General features: G+C 41.1%; 2 protein-coding genes across 13 annotated transcripts in view; one reads left to right on the top strand and one right to left on the bottom strand.

The window, feature by feature from the left end:
• LOC134207634 (cation-independent mannose-6-phosphate receptor) overlaps positions 1–25,236 on the bottom strand; it is a 614,852-nt gene that overhangs the window by 288,224 nt on the left and 301,392 nt on the right. The gene's annotated exons all lie outside the window — the stretch shown is intronic.
• LOC134207633 (protein toll-like) overlaps positions 2,244–25,236 on the top strand; it is a 265,471-nt gene continuing 242,478 nt past the window's right edge. For both annotated transcript variants that reach the window (XM_062683376.1, XM_062683375.1), the window contains exon 1: positions 2,244–3,742. The gene's annotated coding sequence lies outside the window, so the exon portion shown is untranslated. The remainder of the gene's footprint in view (positions 3,743–25,236) is intronic.

Below are 25,236 nucleotides of genomic sequence, written 5' to 3'. Positions count from 1 at the left end.
CAGGGCCCACTGTCAAACCCCACCACATCCTAGGCAAGCCCCACAACTCGCAGATGGCCTGGGGAGGGATCGTCAAGCCCTTGGACATAGTCCCTGCTGCCCGGAAAGTTGGTGGCACATAAGGATATCATATCATTTCCTTTTGGGCTATCATGCTTCGTGGGATTTATTGAAGAATCCAAAGAGAAATGTTTGATAATTCTTTGCTAAAAATCTTTGGAGAAATCTCGCTTAACTTTTCAAAAGGTCCTAAGTAACATTTTTTCGTGAATTAATTTGAATACAGCAATCAATAGCTTCCATGCTGTTCTGTTGATTACGCTATTCAAATTAATTCATGAATTTTTTTTTACTTAGATCCTTTTGAAAAGTTAAGCGAGAAAGTAAAACTCGAGAAACTGGTGGAAACCCAGTCAAAAATATTTCTGCAGCGACTTCAGTGTTTTCACTTCAAACAAACATTCTTGAGCAACTCCAGGGAAGAGCTATGAGACGTAAGAGAATTTTTGTTCCATTTCATAAGAAACTACACGAAGTCTAGAAAATCTCGGGAAGGGAAGATAAATTTAAAGGAACTATAATCTTCTGAACATAATAGGGAGAAAATGTCTTTTTTCTAGCATTCCCACGGGATCTGTCCTAAATCGAAAGAATTCTTCTGAGAAAAATTTCTGATGGAACATTTTAATAATTATCGAAAAAATATCTATTACATTCTTTATGGATAATTTGTAGTACAAGAAGGAACATTGAAGAAATAGATTCTAGTAGAAGTTCTGGCCAACATCATGATATGACTATTTTTAGAGAAGAACATTTTTTTAAACAACACCTTGTTACTCAGGAATAGATCCTAAATTGGCTGAGGCATTATAACTGGCTCGGTTTTCAGAAAAGCAAAGTTATAACAGTTTGATTTTTTTGGTCAACGAACAGAAACCATGGATTTTCACAATAGTTAATCTTCTGTGTCAGGTACCGGATACATTTTCACGTATTTGAGCAAGAAGATTATGTATTCTGAATAAAAATTCCTATGAGGTACTTTAAGCAATGTCAGGCCTCATGCAGTACCACACAATAAAAAGGTTGAGAGTCACTGATCTAGACGAAAGAATTACCACTTCAAGTATAAAAATACCTTTCACCTATGCGAAACCTTTACTTGAAGTGGTAGACAAACAAGCCCATATAGCTAACAAACAGTTAGTAGCTAACCAACGACAAACGCGAATTTCCACAGGGTGTGATAATCGCAAGACAGCCAAAGTTGAGTCTCAAGCTCAACAGGAGGAAAAAAAAATACCCTTCTGACAGGAATATGAAATTCTCGAACACGACATTGGCGTTCTCAGAACCATCATAACCTGAAGCTATTTTGATATCGGCTTCCTCCCGATCCAAGAACCTGGCAACGAAGACGACGACGACGACAGCGTTTATGAATATAAATAAGAACGTGGAAGATGGTGATGAAGCGATGACGCATGGCAGGCTCGAGGGGGTGCTGTTCTGTTGATTGCAACGGCGAAAACTTGCGGAGATTAGCATGTTCTCGCCAAAGCGATTGCATCTCAAAGCATCGATAAGCGAACGCGGGAGAGAAGTGCAATTTGCTCGCTCGCAGAAATGCACGCTAAAATTCTCAAAAAAAGAAATCCTTACGTGATTGGGGTCTCTTTTTAACGTAATAAATTTTGACTGCAATAATCGATTGCAATAAAATTACGATATTTTCGAACTAGAATAGAATTCCTACCGAATAAAACTTGTCGCATTCGATTTGATAAAGTGTAACTGCATGAAATACGTTCAACATTGAAATACATACACACAAACAGACATTTTATTCAGTTCGTCGAATTGATGTAAACATTTTGACAAGTTCAAATAAAACGTCTTCCAATGTCATTTCATTATACTATTTTCGAAAAATAATTCAACATTAGTCCATCCAAAATCCAACCAACGCTCATTCCGCAAGAAACAGTCGGCCTACTTTACACAAATTCTCGCCCTACAGATGGAAAACTCTCACTCTTTTTTCTGGCACATCTCTCTCGCACAGGGAGCGACGCGAGAGCGAAACAAATCAAAACAAACTCCCGCTGTCGTATATTGTTGCCTGCCGCTGGCTTGATGCATTCGCCCTGATGATGAAGCGGTAGGATAGATAGATACAACGCCGCACAACCGAACCGAGGGCTTTTCCCACTATGCGAGGCAAACCCAACCGTGAGTCTGTTTCCAGTAGTCCACCGGAGAAGGCTGGTCTGGTCGGGAAGGTAGGCAGTTTAGTATAGTCAGTCCGTAACATTCGGTTCGATCTGATCCGGTGCAGTTGGGTCGGTCTCGGAGTCAGTACATTGCGAGATTCAAAGCAGTGCTGACGTCGTCGTCGGTTGTGTCGTTTAGCGTACCTATAGAGAAAGAATAGCGAGGTTCGTCGGCTAACGCGCGCGTGTCTATCGTTCGTTGTCCAGCGTGCGGAGTGTGGCATATTGTTTGTGTTTCGCGCGTATCGTTTCAGTTGTCATCGTTACAACAATAGTCGCGGTGCATTTCATGAACCTCTTTTCACCTTTGCGAACATCGGTACCAACCCATTTTGAGGCCGGAGGGTTAACTCATTTGCATCTTTCCTGAGTGTGTGAAACAATAAGAAACGGATTTACTTGCGACGCTGACTTGGAATAGAACGACAGCGGAGGGTATTTTTGCCTTTGCTTGGGGCGACTGCATGCAGCAACTTGAAGAAAACAAAAGTTGTTGATGTGACGACGACTACGTAGATTGTAGCCGTCAAGGTGCGAGTGATGGAACGTGACCTTCTTGGCTACACAAAGTACACAAACCGTGTGGTTCCTACGTGTTGAGGCGATTACCCCGCAGTGGATAGTAGTGTAGTTAAACACCGGACGGATCGAGCATTTCGTTGTGAATATTAATTGCTTGATTGAAATATGCATCGCTGATCATCGGCGTTCCGAGAATGATTCAGTGAGTAGACGTTGGAATTTCCCAATTACGGCGGTTGGAAGGAGAGCTGATAGAAAACTATTTCGTGGTAGCGCGGCAAGTGAAACGCTGACCGCATTTAGGGCACCAGTACGGTAAATACAATACCGAAACCCAAAACTAGACCACAGCGAATGGTTTCGGTTCCGTTAGTGAGATTTCTTAGCCGTCGACGACGACGGTGGCGGTAACTTACCCAATAGTGTGCAATAGTGAAGCATTGGGGTGTAGCCAGTTACAGTTAATCCAACGATCGGCTGTATGAATGAAACATTAAACGCCGCTTCTGAAAAAACACAAAGTTATGGCAGCTGGTTGTACTTGTAGTAACTAATCTCGAAGCGAAGTGTCGAGTCGAGTGTGTGACATTCAATACAGGAGAGGAGCCGGGTCGTAAAACAAAAAAAAATCAACTCAACGCCGCATGTGATTGAATTTCATTTCCAATAACAGTGTGGCCGTTGTTTTCTGTGCGGATTTATTGCCGAGTGTAAAAGTGTTGAGTGGAGCAGGTGTTGGGCAACAACGAAAGCCATTGTGGCGCACTTTTGTTTTTGTTAAACTCGAATAAGGATGCTCATTGGTGGCATAGACGGAAAGAAGAAGATCACGCAGGAAAGCTGAATTGGTTGGCCAGTTGGTAGAAGAAAGGGGTTATTGTCGACGCCCCAGCAGTTTGGATTATTTGCGTACGGTGCAATTAACAAGTTTGCAACGCTGAAAGGTAGGAATCGATTTTCGCTTACTATGGTCATAAATTTTAGCACAGCTTGAATGTCACGGAGGTGTAGATATAAAATGAGCGGTGGATGCCGTAGCCTTGTCGTTAACTGACAAGGTTGGCATGGAGGAGCGTGGTTTTATGGAAAACAATCGTTGCGATGGCTGCGCGGTGACATTCAGAAAAATGTCATCAGATGCATCGTTGCTGCCAGTAAGATGCGCTTGGGAAAATAATGACTCACAGAACAGGTTAATTGTAGTCATTAATTTGATCATGTAATGAATCTGGCTTCGTTCAAATGAGAAGCTCTTGTCTATTCAATTTTGTGAACTACAAACGCTGTTATTCGATTGGCTATTGATACATGTCATGCCAATAATCAGGATTTTCGGATTTTCAGAGCACCACTTATTTGAGACGGCATTGAAAATCACCAGGACAAGCAGTATCCGAGTGTACTTACTTTTCAGCGCTTAAGGTAACTCCTGACTAGGGTAACCATATGGTATCCTAAGGGAGGATAGGTCCTCCTTTTTCATTAAAAATCAGATGTCCTCCATTTGCACTAAAATGTCATCCTTTTTAGATATTTTGAGAAAACAGTTGCATGAATAACCTTTTCTGAAGAAATTCTAGTTTAATATTAATTAATTAATAAACAATACTACAACCGATCTCCATTCATAGCAAAAACAAAAGCGTTGCACACGTTTATACTTTTTTGGTTTCTAATCAGACATATATTCCTTTATAAGTTTTCGAATAAATTCAATGTAATTATCCTAAATAAATCAGTGAGTTACAGTAATACAGGTTTCGAAGATATCAAAAAGAATAGGAATTGTAAAAAATGGATTAGGAAAAAATGCAAATACTTCTCACCCATTGAATTGCTCTTTGAACGCATCGCTCGGTACGTTTCTTGAATATGTGACGCACAAAGCAGTCGATAAGTTATGCCTAGAATGCAATGGAAATCTGAACTAATCAAAACAGTTTTGGGTGTCTTCTGTTTAAATGCAAACAGTTTTAAATTTATTCAGTTGAAAACTTTGTGTAATGGTCGTACAGTTAACGGTATCATACTCGTTCACATGCCTTAAATTGTGATTCTCAATGGCATTGGCAAAATCTTTACTTCAAATGGCAAACCCAACAAACATTTTAAGCTGAACAAGCTAGTTTTGTAGCTGAAGAAGCTTATTTGCCACGGAACAAGTTCTTCTTCAGCTTCCAATGTTTGTTGGTAAATCTTCACTGGTCTACTAGACATCTTGTGTTTTCTTCTATTATAACCTAATGTTGACATGTTATCTATGTTCAGAATGCGATGATCTTTTCCTGTTAAATCTCTGTGTAATATCGCCGAAAAAGCCAGTATAATGGTATTCAACATTTGTTCATTGATGATCTTAAAATTAGTTGAAGCTACCATTTTCCTATTATAAAGATGGTGGTTGCAGTTTATAATTGGAAAGTACTTGAGTAATGAGGGTTGGAAATGTTCCATCTGGAGATGTAATGTTAATGAAGTAGAAGAGGATGCTGTCTTTGCCTCGACGCACAAAAACTACTTTAATGTGCATAAGTCTAACAAATCATATTAAAAACAAAAACCGATCAATGTTTTTTATGTCCTCCTTTTTGATCGAATGTGCTCCTTTTTCGCTACGATTCGGGTGAATTGTCCTCCTTTGGGAAAATTTCATATGGTCACCCTACTCCTGACGGAATCCAAGTTTCAAAGTGCTCGCGCTTTCGGGGGCACACCACTCGATATGGAAGCAACGCACAACTGTCATTTTCATTATTTCACGCATGCACGCACGCACAAAAATGACAGTTGTGCGCCGCCTCCGTATCGAGTGGTGTGCCCCCGAAAACGCGAGCACTTTGAAACTTGGATTCCGTCAGGAGTGACCTTAAATAAATTAAATGAAATTTACTAGCAATGGCGGGAAACAAAAGGTTAGTTTGAAGTGGATGATAAAAATATTCTGCATTTGGCAGTAAGTCAAAACTATTTACAAACATATTCACCGCAATGATGCAATTGCCAGAATCTGGCATAATGCCCTAACTAAGCAATCATAGTTAATGCCCAAATTAATTCAAAATAAACTTCAGCAAAACACAGAATACTTCGTCATTGAAGCAAGTTTTCGAACAAGCAAGTCATTTTGTCTAGCAGACAAAAACCTTTCTCGAAAATCAATTTCAAGATTTTTTCATGGTATTAAAAAGAATTTCAAATAAAAAGTTCTGTGATTTGCTAGAAAAACCCGTTGTAAAAATCCGAAGACTTCTCGTGGCAATCCTGAAAGTTATTAAGAAGGATTCACTTAGCGAAGAAAATCTGACGATTTCCTGATGAAGTCAATAAGAATTTTCCATGGAAAGTTTAAAATAATGTTCGTAAACATTCCTAGGAATGGGCAAGGGTCGTTTGACCGACAGTTATTTGGCCCAATGCCACATACCCGAATGACACGTTAGGAAGAACGCCGCCGATTGAAAAAGGACATAGGACCGAACATTTTGCCGATAAACTCGTTTGACCTAACAGGTCATTTGGTCGAAATGGTAGTTTGGCAAGAATAGGTCCATTGGCCGAAAATGACGTTTGGCCGAAACGGACATTCAGCATAAAGACTAAAGAGCCATTTGGCTGTCATTTTTTCTGAACAGGTAATATGGACATAAACGTCGTTTAACCTTATAGGTCAATTCAAACAAAAACAAAATTGCCTATTTCCGGGGATTAAACCACCCGACTTGGACATTAATTTACAATGTTGTGAAAACTCATATGTGAATATGTACATTATGTGGAAGATATTGATTTGGAAAATGTATTGGAGGTCCCCACTTTCCCTTCGATGGGACTCGAACCGATGACCCTACAGTACGCTAGACTGGTGCCTTAACCAACTAGGCTACGAAGGACCTCCGTCGGCCTTCGCAACCTAGCGGCTACTGAATGAGCTCGAGATTCCCAAATTGGACGCATAGTCAAATCACTCGCAATCCATTTCTCAAGCCAACACTTCCACATGTGTATAGTACACGTCCACATTAGAGGAGCGTGAGTATTTAGAATGTCTGGCGGCTATAGACACATTCTTCATCAGCAACTGTACTGATCAAGTGAGGTTGTGTAAGCTATTTGCCAGTCGGTCGTCAAGCTCTGACCTGACCCTTCTAGGTCAATCAACTTAGCTTAGCTTTTGCTTTGACTGACTGTACATATCTATGATTGGTACTCCGTGATTGAGAAGAATCAGTGAAACTGCACAATGAATCAATCAAACGGCTAACTAGGATTAGTCAATCATTCTCACTGTGCAAGCGCTAAAGGATTTACTTTCTGACCGCACAAAACTGAATTAAATAGCCGGGTCCACGTCCGGAACGAAACCGTCGTTCAACTCGATAGTTCAAAACCACCGAAATGGTCGTTTGGCAAAAAACGTCGTTTTGTCGAACGGGTCATACATTATTCGAGGATTTTTGCTATTAGAGACCGTGTTTACCTCTGGGTCTCCACAAAAATCACAGGAAAGATCAAGGCCTGATTTTAGACTGATAAGTGGTGTGACTTTTAGAGCTTTTTCAACATTAATATCAAAACTAATAAATAGGATCAATAACGGACTTAAAACCGAACGCGCAGTAATTAATCAATTTACCTACGGTACAAAGCAGAACCAAATTATTTTACGATGATCACGCGATCGTTCGACGTCCAATACAAAACATGGGCAAACACGCACTGAAGTATTTTTTCTCAATAATTTACTCGCCCGCACGAGGCAGACCCAAACACTTCTATGATCGCGCGATCTTTCTGCGTCCAATATGAAACACGAGCAAACGCGCACTGGAACATGATCAATCACGCACTAATGGATTTACTTTCTGACCGCACAAAACAGAATTAAACAGCCGGGTCCACGTCCACGTTTGATAGCATCCGTTGTAAAAATCCGAAGACTTCCGGTGGCAATCCTGAACAATATTGGGAACGATACTTTGCGAAGAAAATCTGAGGATTTTCTGATGAAGTCAACAAGATTTTTCCATGGAAAGCTTGAAATAATGTTCGTGAAAATTCCTAGTAATGGGGAAGGGTCGTTTGACCGACAGTTATTTAGCCCAATGCCACATACCCGAATGACACATTAGGCCAAACGTCGTCTGACAGGAATGAACGTTTGACTGAAACGGTTAATAGACCAATAAACAGTCCGGCCGAAAGCGACATACGGCCAAAAAGGAGATAGGGCCGAACATTTTGCCGAAAAACTTGTTCGATTTAATAGGTCATTTGGTCGAAATGGTCGTTTGGCCGAATAGGTCATTTGACCGAAAATGACAATTGGACGTTCAGTATAAAGAGCAATTTGGCGGTCATTTGCCAAAATGGATAAAAATATGGACAAATATGAACAAAAATTTCGTTTGGCCATATAGGTCAATCAACTTAGCTTAGCTTCGACTAACTGTCTATATCTAAGATTGCTACTCCGTAATTGAGCAGAATCAGTGAAATTTCACAATGAATCAACACGAGCAAACACGCACTGAAGGTTTTTCTTTCTGATCAATTTACTCGCTCGCACGAAGCAGAACCAAACACTTCTATGATCGCGCGATCGCTCTGCGTCCAATATAACACACGAGTAAACGCGCACTGTAACAGGTTCAATCACGCACTTATTGATCCACTTTCCGACCGCACAAAACAGAACTAAACTACCGGGTCCACGTCCGAAACGAAACCGTCGTTTGGCCGAAAAGTTCAATTTTCCTAAAACGCCGTTAGGCCGAAATGGTCGTTTGGGGAAAAAAATGTCGTTTGGCCGAACGGGTCATACGGCCAAATATGCCTTTTGGCCAAATAGGTCGAAAAGGTCATATGTGTTAGCATTGTTACGGTGTAATTCGTAGATAGGACACTAGTGATACTCATGTTTTACTTTTGAGATCCTATATCCAGAATGCTGTCAGAAATCAAGAAGGGGAGTGGTCCTTGATTCCAGTCTGAGACAAAAATAACAAAAGCATGAGGATTACTACCCCTGTCACGCTAATTTTCACCGTAACTAGGGAGAAGAAGGACGTGTTGATGTAGAACTTACTGAACGAAAGGCCACTGACTTAACGACACCCTTATAAGTATCACGGAGTTGGATAATGAGGAAGCTATTCGTTGAGTCAGGATTTGCCTGTAGCTGGCAATGTGACCGTAGTAGATCTTACCCCGTAACACACCACGTAAAGGTGTCCATCCAGCGTTACGGGTCGTTTTTGACCGAAGAGGTCATATGGACGAAAAAGTCGTTTGGCTAAATAGGTAATTTTGCCTTTTGGGAGAACGGGTCATACGACGTTACTCACGGTGAGTGAGCCATGTGAAGTCGTCGACAAAGCATCCAGAACTATGGGATTCATCTTCAGAGTTGCGAAGAATTTCACCGACATATGCTGTTTAAGGTCACTCCTGACAGAATCCAAGTTTCAAAGTGCTCGCGTTTTCGGAAGCACACCACTCGATACGGAGGCGGAGGACAACTGTCATTTTTGTTGATTCAGCTTTGCTGCGTCGCAGTATGCGTGAAAAAATAAAAATGACAGTTGTGCGTTGCTTCCGTATCGAGTGGTGTGCCCCCGAAAACGCGAACACTTTGAAACTTGGATTCTGTCAGGAAAGCTCTTCTGTTAAAAGCTCTCAATTGCTCTCTGGACTCTAGAGTACTGTTCTGTTGTCTGGAGTCCGTCTTACATCAACGATGCTGATAGAATCAAATCTGTTCAACGCCGTTTCCTTCGATTCGCGCTTCGTAGGCTACCTTGGCTGGATCCGTTTCGCCTACCGAGTTACGAAAGCCGATGTCAGCTGATCAACTTGGAGCTACTTCGCACATGAAGAGATGTCGAAAAAACTATTATGATCGACGATACCGATACCCTGCAGATACGAATAAACTGTGGAGTCATGTTGGAACAAATAGACCTGAATATGTTGAGGCTATCCTTTTGTCGTACAAATTATGGCATGCATGGAGCTATTTGTGGCCAGTAGCGTGTCTTCAACAAAGTAACATCCCTCTTTGATTTCCACGTCACACGGAGCATGTTACGCCAAAGATTTTCATCGTTCTTCGCAGATATAAACAGCTGCACACATTGACAATGCTTGTTTAAATGTTTTATACCTAATTAGTATTATCCCTTGATAACATCTTTTTGTGTACACTTTCTTTTTCAAATACTCTACATCACTGGGGCTGTAGTCTGTTGATGCAAGAACAATAAATATAAAGATAAATTCTCGCGCTTAGTTTCATAGGGGCGTAACTGTATATATCGATTTCTCTTAGTCGATGTTTTCTTTTTATTATTGTACCGAATTGCGTTAGTTTGTCGATGATTCAATGGTTTGGTGTGATAAAGAATGAGTGTATATTGCACCAGAATCAATAATCACGGCTGTAGCTTTTGAAACAATTGAGTTATTAACAAAATATAAAATCGATTAAGAGAAATCGATCAATACAGTTACGCCCCTATGAAACTAAGCGCGATAAATGTTCTTATCTTCTGGATTTTTAGTCTGAACATTATTCAAACGAGTTCACATTTGCATTGCCCGACGTTTCGGCCCGTTTATTATTTGACAGCTTTTTCCTTGAAAAAGACCCAATAAACGGACCGAAACGTCGGACAATGCAAATGTGAACCCATTTGAATAATTTTCAGACTAAAAAACCAGAAGATAAGAACAAATATCGCAGTCGAACCATAATCAATCGATAAAGAAAAAGTAAGAAGTGAGACATCTTACTTCGCCCTTCGCGCTTCTTATGAGAAGTGAAACGTTTCAATTGTCTTAGTTATTTCTCATTTCTCACTTTTCACAGTGAGAAGTGCAAAATGAGAGATGAGTAATAAAAAGAAAGAAGTGAGATATAAGGAGTGAGAAGCGGGACGTCTCACTTATCCATTATCATTCCTTATTTCTCACTTTTGATAGTAGATAATAGGAAGAGAGAAACGAGCATTGAGAAGTGACAAAAGAAATTTCACACTTGCCCCGTCTATTTCCTTATTTCTCACTTCTCACTGTAAAAGTTGAGAATTGCAACGAAAAAAGTGAGAAATCGGGAGTGAGAAGTGAGACGTCTCACATATCACTTCTTACATCTCACACACAACTTCTATCTTGTTACTTCTCACTGTGAAAAGTGAGAAGTGGAAAATAACACGTGATAAATAATCAATCAGAGGTAAGAAGTGAGAAATGAGATATAAAATGAGAAGTAAGACATATTACTTCTCATTTCGCATTTCTCACTTCACTTTTTTCATTTTTCACAGAGTGAAGTAAAAAATGAGGAATAAGAAGAGGCTTCTCATTTGTCATTTGTCAGAAGTAAGATTTCCCATTTTTTACTTATTTCTAACTTCTCAACTTCTTGTTTTTTTCTGTGTATTTCTGTTATTCTGTCAAACGATTTTTTGATAATTTGACCTATTCTGCATGTCGTTTGATGTTACACTTTTTGTATGATTCGTTCTCTTAAGCCTTAAACTGTTTTTGGCCATAGGACTTGTTCAGCCAAATGACATTTCTGTTTCTCAGTCAATCGACCATTTCAGCCAAATGGCCTATTCGGTCCATCTTTCAGCCTAATGGCTTTCTGTCCTTCTTTAGTTCTATCTCAAACCAAAATTACAGATCGGTCGACAAGACGTTCCGTTTTTTTTAGAGTTTTTTAAAAAGGCATGTTTTCTTCTTCTTCATAACAATTGTCATCGTAATCTAATTCATTTTCGATATAAAAGCTTTGATAGTGTACAGACCCTATTCGATTTCTGGCAAAATATTTATGTTGTCAAAGTCGAATAAATATTTCTATGTATCTGAATGGATTTTTTCATGTTGCTTCACATTTCTTCACTTATTATGACAGTAGACACATTGTGACACATTTTTTAAGCGGATTTTTTAGCGTTTTTTTAATGGTGCGATGTTTTACGCAACTTTTCAGAATTCAGCCTTTTTATGCGCGGATATTGAGATTTACGTTGCTTATAAACAATTTCTAAAATGTTTGTGTAGCCGAAATCGAACTTATCACTCTTACATCTCACCCGCAACTTCGTTCTTGTTACTCCTCACTGTGAAAAGTGAGAAGGGAAAAGTAACAAGTGATTAGTAACCAGTGAAAAGTAAGAAGTGAGAAATGAGATGTAAAAAATGAGTATTTCTCACTTCTAATTTCGCATTTCTCACTTCGCTTTCGTCACTTTTCACAGTTAGAAATAAGAAATGAGGAATAAAAAGAGGCTTCTCATTTGTCACTTCTCTTTCCTCATCTTTCGCTTCTGTTCAGCCTTAAGATATTTTTGGCCGTATGACCCGTTCGGTCCAATGACATTTCGGTCTTTCTGTCAATCTACCATTCCGGCCAAATGACCTATTCGGTTCAACGATCTATTCGGCCAAACGGCATTTTCGGCCAAATAACCATTTAGTCAAAGGGCTTTTTCAGCGTATTCCCACACACCAAAAAATTATTAATGTTACAGGTGACGTAATAGAAAAAACTGACGCAATACCACAAGACGTAATATGAATTGAGATGTATTTTTCAGTCAATTTGGATGCACACAAAAGTTTCAGTACAATCGCCACAGTTTTAATGAAAAACAAACTGAAATTTACATCCATCGAACCCAAATCACAGCAACCGGTGCGATGAACGTATGAAACGACAACACATGCACCCAACAGCCAAGCAGCCGACGGGTTCATGCAATGAACAGAGCATGCGCAGAAGGATGTAGAACTTGATTCACTTTGAACTCTGCTTCTTCATGAAACGGTGCTGGCTGTGTGGTAGCATGAGTGGCGCTCACGCAGTGAACCAATGTTCGATTCCCGTCTGGTACTTTATCATTTTTGTTGAAATAATACAGCCGTGTAAATTTAAAAGTGAACTTAGTTTCACGTTTATCATGACACAATTTCGCATCAATAATGATGCTCGTGGGTGTCGGTCTCGAAGCATCTAAAGTTACATGGCTTTTTCGAAGTGTGCATTTGAGACAAATTACATTTTCGGCCAAGATGGTTTAAGCCTAATGTTTTGCCAAACAACTTTCAGCCCGATGGCTTTTGATCGGACGGCCCTTCTTCATTCTATCTCAATCCAAAATTTCAGATCGGTTGACAGGAACCGAATATGCAATGCTTTTTTTTTTGGGAGTTGGTTAAAAATGCATAATTTGTTCTGCTTCATAACGATTGTTGATCGTAATCAAATTCAATATTAATCTACAAGACTTCATTCCTCGTCGAGAGTACAGAGCATGATAGATTTTTGGCAAAACGTTTGGAACGTTTATTTTGCCAAAAACAAATATTTCCAAAATGGAATGGTTTTTTTTCATGATTCTCCTCTTTAAAAAAACGGTGCAAATTTTAACGCCGGTTTTAGGATTCAAACCATTTTTTACGCGGATTTTAAAATTTAAGATGCTGATAAGCAATTTCTGAAACGATTGTCACATGACAAATTAACAAAAAATCGAATGGAACCTGCAACTTATTGATCTAAAATCAGCTGAGAAAGAAGGTTACTTTTCAGATTCATCTTCTCGTCGTTTATTATAAATGGAACAGTTTCCCTACTACATGAAAAGCAGGCCAATATTCTCCATAACTTTTCTGCACACACATACGGACAGAGTGGCATATGCTCAATTCACAAATCTAAATCGAATGGAATAAAAGACACAATTTCAACTTGCAAACCGAGCCTTTTTTTAATCGTCGCGTTGCTCTCGATTCGAATAACTTGGAACTCCAACACGCACTTTGATATTGTAGTTTCTGATTTTCAATCTTTTTGGGGTTCCGAGGAATATCAAAGAAGTAAGGCTGATGCTATGTTCATTGGCCTCTGAATAAGAATATCGAATCTGGACTGGACAAATCAGGCCAATTAGTTCCTGAGTTCGAAACCCAGTCTGGTCTAAGATTTTTTATGGAGGGAGATTTCATCGACCAAGACAAGAATATTTGTCCAACTCATATGATACAAAAAGCGTGGAAGGTGGCCAACCATATTATGGAATTGTTAACGATTATATGTATCAAAAGATTACTTGGTTGAACAATCGCAATTTACATTCATATATAGAAACGAGTAGACACTTCAGATATGAATAATTCAACCATCGGATTATCGTTTCGAAAGAAAGCGAAAGCAAATCCAAACTTTAATAACGTCAAAACATAACCCTTGACCTTTTATGGGCGTCATCGGGTACAACACTTTCCAAACGATTTATAGAAAAGAAAAATACTCGAAGGTACTCAAGTCCTTTCGAGAGTACAATCAAACAGCCACGAAAGGCGTTATGATGAGAAAAAAGGGCTCGCTCTTGCTTTCGAATAATGTAAAAGATGCGAAAGGAGATAACCCCCTAATTACGCCGCTAATAACCCATAAATAAATCCCATACCCAAGCCTACATACTAACACAGAGACACACGCGTACGCCAGTCGCTCGTTTGAATTGGAATGGAACGAGTGCTTCAGTCAGTCAGACGTCTTCAGCGCTTCAATCATGTCCGCCAGCCTCATCATTGAAACGGCCAACAAGAAACGACTGCGGATTACAACAACAGAAACGAAGCAAAACAACTTGACGCGAATTTGGATGGAATTGGGTACTGCTTGTGGCATGGCGTGGTGTGGCGTGGCGCGCGGTTCTGTAAATGCAAAATCCGAGCCGAGCATATAGAGAGCGGGTGGGAGGGTGTCACGGAGCGCGCGGTGGAACGATGCTCATCTCACGAAAAATTGATGATCATCTCCACTTGGCTTTTTTTTCTGCGTTTCCTCTTTTCCGTACCACGTTGCTGCTTTTTTTTGTTCACGGAGAAAAGAAAAGAAATTGCATTCATCTGTAAATAATGTGGGAATATTTGCCACGGTCTGGGTACCATGCTGAAGGCGAAGGGACACCTTGCTCTGACAGAGCGAACTTTCGTCAGGGTAGTACTAGATTTATTATTTGATTGCTTGTCGTTTCTCAGCATAAGCCCTATGCTAACCAAATATCTTTGTACGTATCATCAATACGTTCGGATAGGAAGATGTAAACGAATTATCTCTGACTATTTCTTTACGCTTTGAAAACTGGAGTTGTCTTTACACCACAATGAAGACGAATTACGAAGCAATTACCCCCTCACTGGAAACTGATATCAATATATGGATGGCATTGATGGGAATTTGCTCGTTTCAGCTTCCTCTAGGTATGGGATGAAAGAAAAAGTACCCATCCAACCACACATACCCAGAGCTAGAGCTAGTTGCCACCACTCCAGAAAACAATCGAACGTGTGAAGACCTAAGCACTTTTTCCATTTTCTTGCTTTGCCACCCGGCTTTGGATGTCGAAAGCAAACTGGGCCATCGCATGTTTGTTCCATCCAGCGCAAAGACACATAGCCACATATAAACATATGTAGAGAGTCGATAACGAACCCCGGAACGGAACATCCATTCAAGGAGCCGTTCGTTCGAGCCTTTTGTGTTCCTTTCCGGACGGCAGCGGCGGCGCGGAGATCTCATTCTTCCTTCGTTCGGAATCAGCAAGTTTTTGAAGTGCACCTTGAGATTGATTTGTTTCCCTCCTTCGGTTTCGGAGAGGAACTTGTTTGTCGTCGTCAAAGGAAATGAGGTCGTCGGTATTGAATTTGAGGCACTCCAAGAAGATATTGTTTGTAAAAAGGTTCTCGAGAGCCAATTTTAAACTAGTTAGGTGCTGCTTCGGTGATGTCCGCACAGCAGATTTAATGTTAGCCTGGTCAGAAAATCAGTTGGCCCTTTTCATCTGAAATTCTCATTTGTCTGAACCTGAGATTCCATATCCGCAAAAAGGCTGCCTACCAAGGACCACTTTGAAACAACGGCCAGGAGAAAGACTCTCTGTTGACAATCGATGTTTGCCATGCCAAAAACATCATTCAAAAATGCTGTTCGTTGTCATTTTGCTATCACTTTTTTGCGCTCCTTACTTCAATCAACAAACATCGCAATTCAGACAGATATTCATGCAGATACGAACGACCAATACTCTACACAGTCGGATGTTAGCTCTTGTGTTCGATTCCGCTTCGTATCTGGCTCTTCTGGAGACAACCGAAACAAGACAAATAACGCACTTGCCGCACAGGGACGACCAAAACCTAACGGTTTGGAAACGGACCACTGCTTGTGTGTGCGGACAGCAATACGGGAGGAAAAGGACGACCGTCGTCATCGTCGTCGTCGTCGTTGAGAGCATTTTTCCTGTTGTCGTCCTGACCTCCGTCGTTTCGGGACCGGAAGTCGATACGATAGAATCCGGTCCAGGGAAGTTTTTGAAGTAGGTCCGGAATCCGGATGCGATGGAGGATGAGGAGTCCGATTACCGACGAGCCGTTACACAATGCGTGTTTCGCTTGATCTGAATGATAGGAGGTTGTTGGATTGTGGGTGAATCACAGCACTTAGCCACATAACTTAGCATTGATTCCAGAAGTCATGTTTTATTTTTCGCTGTACCATCACCACACAGTGATCCAAATTTCGGCGTTCATTTCTGTAACGTTTTAATTGCATTTTGTTTTCACAACTTCACTAAGCCCATCATTTCGATTTCGATTAGTTCGGCTTTGTTCAGCTAAAATTTTCATCACCTAATTATTGATGGTCGGAACTTAATTTAGCTTTACTCGCCAGTTCATTCGAGGATCAAAAAATACAGAAGATCTATCACGTCACGTATGCGTCAGATCTAGCTTTTACTTGGCATGCCAGTTAGTTCGAAAAAATCGCGAGGATTTATTTCGTCTTTGTCTAGTTGGGAAATTGATGCGCAACGGAACTCGCTCTCGCTCTTTTTCTTCGTGTAGTTGAAATGTTTGACAAAAAATCAGTGGTGTAGTACAAAATGTGCAGAACATTTGGTGAGCACGTTCCAGTTATTTTCTTTTATTTTATTCATGCGTTGTAAATTGAATGCTGAATTCCTAAAGGACATCGTTTGCTATTATTGACACGAAGAGCCGAATCGGTTGATGCTCTTCTCAAGCTTCTATTCCCTGAGTAGTCAGTACGTCCCTGCGATGTATTTTTGATCCTAGTAAATCCACGTTATTTACATTTCATCCGTAGCAAAAAAAAAACGCTCGAAAGTTTATGTCGAAATTAAAGGCCGTTAGGACGAATATGTTTTTAGAAGTTCAATTGAAAAGCGAATGATTTAAGGATGAAAAATATTCAGTATAAAGTCTTTATAACGAGAAGGTTATTTTTAGGAGTAGCACAATTCAAAAAAAACTTTCACAGGTAAATCATAAGGGTTCTGAAATATGAAAATCCTCACGCCTCAATAAAGAAAGCAGATTCTTGTGCAGGTGATCCCTTATAAAAAAAATCTTCAATGTATCATGTCTGTATACACATGAGAGCGATTTCTGCGAACCCTGGTTACCACAAATATTGATTTGTGCATTTGAAGCAATGCATTTTCCAACAGTTAATATCTGTCCTAGCTACGTCCTTGCAAATGCTGAGGAGGATGGTTAGTTGGACACCTACTTAACTCTTCGATCTCTCATAGTTGCCACGGCAGGTTTTGGAATTGCTAATGTTGAAGGTATAACAGTAGGAATCATTTTCGTAGAACGTAAAACACAGAAAGAACTAAGATAGAAATACAAAGTAGGAAAGAGGCGAGTCTGGAATTGAACCCACGACCTCCTGCTTACAAGATAGAAGTGGTAGCAAGTAGACCATCAAGCTCTTCGAGTCCAGGAGCAGTAACCCTAAATAATTTCTAGAATCTATTGATCACTGCCGATATTGCAATATTAGAATTTTCATAGTTTCGGAACTTGGGTTATATTTAATGGATAAAAAGTTAGAGAAATATTTTATATATTTCGGGGCCAATTTGCGATTTGGGCGTAACTTATTTTGTAAACAAACATTCCGAATAGTGCAAGTGCTTTTCTCCAAAACTAATTCCCTTACCTGATAGAGGAAAGCTCATTCTATCCGATACATATCGTGGTTTGCCTGGGAAATGCTTGTTTTAGCAGGAATTTGCCATCCAATGTTTGTTTACAAAATAAGTTACGCCTAAATCGCAAATCAGCCCCGATTTCATTAATTTGCTTCTAATCATATGCTAGAATTTTTTCAAAGCTCTATGTTGAACAAAGTGTATTAAAAATAGATTGGAAGTTGCCCAGGTTCCACCACAGTTTTCTCATAAATCCTTCCACTTCATCTTAGATTAATTTGTTTTTATTAAAAACTAACAGAAAATATTTATTATTATTTGGAACTTCTTGAGATATTCATATGTAGTGGATTGGGCGTTTACAAGTTTTCTTGTGAAGCTCAGAGGAAAAAATAGATATTAGAGCCCCAAGGGGTACCTCGGCTAAAAATGAGTAATGCAGTAAAACATATTAAAAATGCGTAATGGAGTAAAACATATTGATAAAGTTTTGATATTTTTTTATTCTAAAACTTTACATTGTACATCATATGCATAGGGATCAGTAAATCAAAAACTTTCGAACCCTGCCCACTCCAACCAGCACAGTGTATGAAGGGCTATGGGACAAAAGAACAAAATAACAAAGCATCGAATGAAGAAATTTTAAAAATCTTAAATGTAACCTACCTGATTGAGACTAAATGATCAATAATATGATAAAATATGCTTCTGAACTCAAATCTAGGATTTGAAGGTTTGAGAGTCTTTATTTTAGATACATGAAGGCTTATATCAAAAGGTTCAGTACCTTCGTTGCAAAAAGCTTGGCACCCTCCTTCTAGGTGTCTCGAAAGCCTTCTTCTAAGAGGCTTGGAAGCCTACTCCTAAGCCTACTCCTCCTGGGAAGCCTCCTTCTAAGAGGCCAGGAAAACTCCTTCTAAGAGGCTCGAAAGCTTCGTTCCAAGAGGCTCAAAAGCCTCCTTCCAAGAGGTTCGAAATCCTTCTTTTAAGCGGCTCGGAAACCACCTTTCAAAAGGCTCGAAAGCCTCCTTTCAAGAGGCTCAGAAGCCTTTTTTCAAGCGACTCCAAAACTTCCTTTCAAAAGACTCGGAAGCTTCCTTTCAAGAGGCTAGGAAGCTGCCTTCCAGGAGGCTCGAAAACCTCGTTCCAATAGGCTCGAAAACCTCCTTTCAAGAGGCTAGGAAGCCTGCTTTTAAGAGGATCGAAAGCCTTCTTTCAAGCGGCTCGGAAGCCTCCTTTTCAAGCATCTCAGAAGCCTCCTGTCAAACAGCTTGAAAGCCTCCTTTCAAGCGTCTCACAAGCCATCAAGCGACTCGGAAGCCTTTCTTCAAGAGGCTCGAAAGGCTCCTTTTAAAAGGTTCCCTTCAAAAGGCTCGAAAGCCTTTTTTCACGATACTCGGAAGCCTACTTTTAAGAAGCACGGAAGCCTACCTTCAAGAAGCTAGAAAGCCTCCTTTCAAGCAGCTCGGAAGCCTTTTTCAAGCGGCTCCAAAGCGTCCTTTCAATAAACTCGGAAGCTTCCTTTCCAGAGAATAGGGAACTTCCTTCCAAGAGGCTCGAAAGGCTCCTTCTAAGAGGCTCGGAAGCCTTCTCCTAAGAACCTCGGAAGTCTCTGGAACCTTCTTTAAAGCGACTCAGAAGTCTTTTTTCAAGCAGCTCAAAAGCCTACTTTCAAGAGGCTCGGAAGCTTTCTTTCAAGAAGCTAGGAAGCTTCCTTTCAATAGGCTCGGAAGCTTCCTTCCTGGAGGCTCAAAAGCCGCCTTCCAAGATGTTCGAAAGCTTTCTTTTAAGAGGCTCGGAACCCGCCTTTCAAAAGGCTCGGAAACCTCCTTTCAAAAGGACCGAAAGCATTCTTTCAAGAGGCTCGGAAGCCTTTTTTCAAAAGACTCGGAAGCCATCTTTCAAAAGGCTCGAAAGCCTCCTATCAAAAGGTTCGGAAGCCTTTTTTCAAGCGACTCCAAAGCCTCTTTTCAAGAGACTCGAAAGCTTCCTTTCAAGAGGCTGAGAAGCTGCCTTCTAAGAGGCTCGAAAACATCCTTTCAAGACGTTAGGAAGCCTCCTTTCAAGGGGCTAGAAAGCCTCAGAAGCCTCCTTTCAAGTAGCTCGGAAGCCTCATTTCAAGCGTCTCAGAAGCCTTCAAGCGATTCGGAAGCCTCCTTTCAAGCCGATCGGAAGCCTCCTTTCAGGCAGCTCGAAACCCTGCTATCAAGTGTCTCAGAAGCCTCCTTCCAAGTGGCTCGAAAGCATTTTTTCAAGAGGCTCGGAAACCTTTTTTCAAAAGTCTCGGAAGCCTCCTTTCAAGCAGCTCCAAAGCATCGTTTCAAGAGACTCGGAAGCTTTCTTATAACAGGCTAGGCTCGAAAGCCTCGTTCCAAAAGGCTCAGAAGCCTCCTTCCAATAGGCTCGAAAACCTCCTTTCAAGAGGATCGAAAGTCTCCTTCCAGAGGTTCGAAAGCCTCCTTTCAAGAGACTCGGAAGCCTTTTTTCAAGAGGCTCGAAAGCCTCCTTTCGAAAGGCTCGAAAGCTTTCTTTCAAGCAGCTTGGAAGCCTTTTTCAAGCGGCTCCAAAGCGTCCTTTCAATAGACTCGGAAGCTTCCTTTCAAGAGGTCTCAAGTCTCCTTCCAGGAGGCTCGAAAGCCTCCTTCTAAAAGGCTCAAAAGCTCCTTCCATTAGAGTCAGAAGCCTCCTTCCAAGAGGCTCGGAAGGCTCCATCCAAGAGGCTCGGAAGCCTCTTTTCAAGCGTCTCAGAAACCCTCTTTCTAGCGGCTCGGAAGTCTTTTTTCAAGAGGCTCAGAAGCCTCCTTTCAAGCGGCTCGGAAGCCTTTTTTCAAACGTGTCAGAAACCTTCTTTCAAGCGTCTCGGAAGTCTTTTTTCAAGCAGCTCAAAAGCCTACAAGGGGCTCGAAAGCCTCATTTCAAGAGGCTCGAAAGCCTCTATTCAAACGGCTCGGAAGCCTCCTTTTCAAGCGTCTCAGAAGCCTCCTTTCAAGCAGCTCGGAAGCCTCATTTCAAGCGTCTCAGAAGCCTTCAAGCGATTCGGAAGCCTTTTTTCAAAAGGCTCGAAAGGCTCCTTTCAAGCCGATCGGAAGCCTCCTTTCAATAGACTCGAAAGCCTCCTTTCAAGAGGATCGACCCTAGCAGCACACATGTTCCACATAAATTACTGTTACTTATATATGACCAGAATTAGTCACAATCAAGTTGCTGCAACCATTTTTATCTGACTTGTGCTGCTCGGGAAAGTCTATTTCCAGAGGTCTGAAAGCCTCCTTTCAAGAGACTCGGAAGCCTTTTTCAAGTAGCTCAAAAGCCTACTTTCAAAAGGCTCGGAAGCTTTTTTTTAAAGAAGCTAGGAAGCTTCCTTCCAGGAGACTCAAAAGCCTCCTTCTAATAGGTTCAAAAGCCTTCTTTTAAGAGTCTCGAAACAGACTGTTCAAGAGGCTCGGAAATCTCCTATCAAATGGCTCGAAAGCCTCCTTTCAAGAGGCTCGGAAGCCCTTTTTCAAAAGACACGGAAACCTCCTTTCAAGAGGCTCGGAAGCCTCCTTTCAAACCGCTCGGAAGTCTTTTTTCAAGAGGTTCAGAAACCTCCTTTTAAGGGGCTCGAAAGCTTCCTTCCAGGAGGCTCAAAAGCCTCCTTCCAAGAGGTTCGAAAGCCTTCTTTTAAGCGGCTCGGAACTTGCCTTTCAAGTGGCTCGGAAGCCTTTTTTCAAAAAACTCGGAAGCCATCTTTCAAGGGGCTCGAAAGCCTCCTTTCGAGAGGCTCGGAAGCCTTTTTTTCGAGCGGCTTCAAAGCCTTCTTTTAAGAGGCTAGGAAGCTGCCTTCCAAGAGGCTCGAAAGTCTCGTTTCAATAGGCTCGAAAACCTCCATTCAAGCGGTTCGGAAGCCTCCTTTTCAAGCGTTTCAGAAGCCTCATTTCAAGCGGATCGGAATCCTACTTTCAAGCAGCTCGAAACCCTGCTTTCAAGTGTCTCAGAAGCCTTCTTCCAAGTGGCTCGAAAGCATTTTTTCAAGCTAGGCAGCCTCGTTCGAAAGCCTCGTTCCAAGAGGCTCGAATGCCTCGTTCCAAGAGACGCGAAAGCCTCCTTCCAATAGGCTCGGAAGCCTCATTCTAAGAGGCTCGGAAGCCTCGTTCCAAGAGGCTCGGAAGCCTCCTTTCAAGAGGCACGAAAGTCTATCTCTACAGGTTCGAAAGCCTCCTTTCAAGAAACTCGGAAGCCTTTTTTCAAGAGACTCGAAAGCCTTTTTTCAATAGGCTCGAAAGCCTTCTTTAAAAAGGCTCGAAAGCCGCTTTTTAAGCGGCTCGAAAGCCTTCTTTCAAGCGTCACAGAAGCTTTATTTCATGTCAGCTTGTGGTCTTGGTCTTTATTTTCATCGCCTTGCGATTATGTTTGGTATTTTGCGAAAAATTCGTCTCGAAACGATCTTTCCTTGTAAAAAAATTGGGTTCTAGAAAGAACCGATTTGTTTTCTATGATTTCCAAACACTAGCAGCAACAAATCGTAAATAAAAATCTGGCAAAAAAATTCCACTTGATGCTATGGCTGCCAACATAAGCCTTACGTGGATTTGCCATTCCATTCCTTCGTTTCTATAGAATTGTGACTCTCAAAAAAACAATTAATTTACAATAATGCGCATTTCAAATCATTAACAGCAACTACTCAGTAGTTTGGATTTGTAAGGCATGATGTTCGTTTATCTTCCAAGGTTCTTAGACTTCCTCCCTAGAGAAAACTGTTGTAGGTAAAAGATGTTCATCATCAAATACAGCGAAAAGAGATCGTCCCCTGGTCCGAAAATCGCTTGCTTTTCACGACATGAGTTTTACAAGCTTTGGCTTTTGACAACATGGACCAAGTTTTTAGAGTTAATTAGAAATAACGCGAAAGGAATGTTGAGATAAATGACATGCAAGACCCATGAAATCTCGATCTCTAAAGTGATTTATTATTTCATTGACTAATTAACTTAATTAGCCAAGACAGAAAAACTCATTTTAATGTATTGCACAAATAGTATTTGGCCGAATGAATATAAATCATCCTCCGTTAATCGTGGTTAATTTATCTTAATGCATTCCGTGGATCTAAAAAGTGTATTTCCTCATAATCAACTTTGTGTTCCCAGCATTTCCCTAGTGATGTACTCGTTCAGCTCATTACTACTTCCATTGAAACGGCTAATTTGTTTCGAAAGCTCGTAAAAAACCGAACTGATCTCATCAATCAAATCCGACAACAGTAGTTTTATGGAAGCCTGAACCTGTCGAACATCGAATGACAACACGGAAGCAAAGCGACGACATCCACCAACCCAACAAGCAAGTTCAATGATCCGTCAAAACCTATTGAAGCTTGTTTTGTATTTGTTCGGTTGCTGCTAGCCCTAACTACCGCCGATCCGAGATGACGATGACGACGACGGCCGGGTTGGCGCAAATGTCGACAGTTGCTTTCTCAGCTCTGCGCTACCACAATACCACCAACATAACATAGCGCAAAACAACAAGCGAAAGGTTATGGGAAATCTCCTCTTGTCGAATCTCTGCGCCACTTGGTTTCAACATCAGTCCCCACACCAGCAGCCAGCAGCACTCGAATCTGCATCTTTCATTCGGAGCCCTTTTCCGCAATCTAGGAAATCACCGAATGCGAGGTTGGGGTAGGATGATTATTTTCGTCCCATATTGGTTTGTTGTTGTTCATCATTTCAGCGATTTTATATCCATAATAATTGTTACGTCAGAAAAACATTCTTAAACCGAAAAAAGCGCACAACCCTGTACACTTTTCCCTCCTTTGCGGTTAATGATGTTTTTGTCAAAACTCCGATTGACGATTCGCTGAAGAACCTCCCACCTGTTCGTTGTACTCCCCCGCACCGACAATGTTTGTTGTTTCTTTGCTGCTACTGCTGGCTCCTGTGCTGTTGTCATTCACATGCCGATTTTGTGTAATTGCTTTTTCGTTCCGCTTTTCGTCGCAACAAGTTTAATACCAATACCTGGCATGGAAGAGAGAGCGGAATTGATCGCACATCAGGCTAAATGCTCCAGTTTCGCGCCACAACCAGCCAGCGCTAACTTAACGTGTTTTCGACAGTCCAATTCGGGATTGGTCTCCGGACAAAAAAGTGTACATAAATGCAAATGAGGTGACAGATTGTTTCTGTTTTTACCCCACGGGGAACTTTCACGCTCTACAGTGGAACCCGTTTTACTTTTTGTCATGCGGATTGACCAAAATGCCGGGGACATCACCGAATAAGGGGCACAAACTGGGAGCAAGGGTCTCAAAAGTTTGTTTCCGATTTCGTTCGGTCGATCCAGTGCATAGGAATGGGAATGGGGAAGCGAAGCTAATTGACAGGTGGAGATGTCTACTGTGGAAATGATTTTTTTTTCACAACCAAAACGACGAAGGCACACATCGGAAGAAATTGGGCTGTCTGTCAAACCTTTATTGGGATTTGAAAGTCACAAACATGGAAAAACGTTTTACGGTTAATGTAAATGTCACATGTCGACAGATGACATGCATCGGTAAATACCGGCGAGCACTGATGCAGATGCAAATGATTTCGGTTTGGCAAACAATCCGAGCAGTGCTGTCATGGTGGTTACTCCAAGTTACTCACTGAGTAACCAGCTCTCGGGACCAAACAAAAAAAATTTTTTTGCTTACTTTTCACCGAAACGAAAAAAAAAAATTTCTTCTGAAAAATTTTCCGCTCTCTAAGATCGCTTTTACTGCTCCTACCATTCTGAAATCGTTCCCCCTTATATTCTCCATGTATCCTATTCGGAATTCCAGCTCCCCTAGAACGTATTATTCGAACATTTTGCACCCCCGTAGATTTTTAAATATGTCCTCTGCAGGATCTCCGCCCTCCTATACGAATCCCTCTAACTGATTTGCGCCTCCTTAGATTAAAAAAAGTCCTCTACGGGATCTAGAACGTATTATTTGAACTTTTTTGCGCCCCCATAGAATTTATTTATTTAAATATCTTCGCCCTCCTATACGTATTCCTCTAACTTTTTTTGCGCCCCCGTAGATTTCAAAATATGTCCTCCACGGGATTTCCGCTTCCCAAAAACGTATTACTCGAACTGTTAGCGCCCCTGTAGATTTAGAAATATGTCCTCGGCAGGATCTCCGCCCTCCCATACGTGATCCTCTAATTTTTTTTGCGCCCCTGCAGATTTAAAAATATGTCCTCCACGGGATTTCCGCTCTCCTAGAACGTATTATTCGAACTTTTTTTCGCCCCCGTGGATTTGGAAACATGTCCTCTGTAGGATCTCCACCCCTATATGTATTCCTCTAACTTGTTCTTAAAACGTATTTTTCGAACTGTTTGCGCCCCCGTAGATTCAGAAATATGTCCTCT

This window comes from Armigeres subalbatus, chromosome 1 (assembly GCF_024139115.2).
Source record: "Armigeres subalbatus isolate Guangzhou_Male chromosome 1, GZ_Asu_2, whole genome shotgun sequence".
Taxonomy (NCBI): Eukaryota; Metazoa; Arthropoda; class Insecta; order Diptera; family Culicidae; genus Armigeres; species Armigeres subalbatus.
The sequence above is the reverse complement of the archived record's forward strand: the minus strand, read 5'-3'. Positions and strand labels throughout refer to the sequence as shown.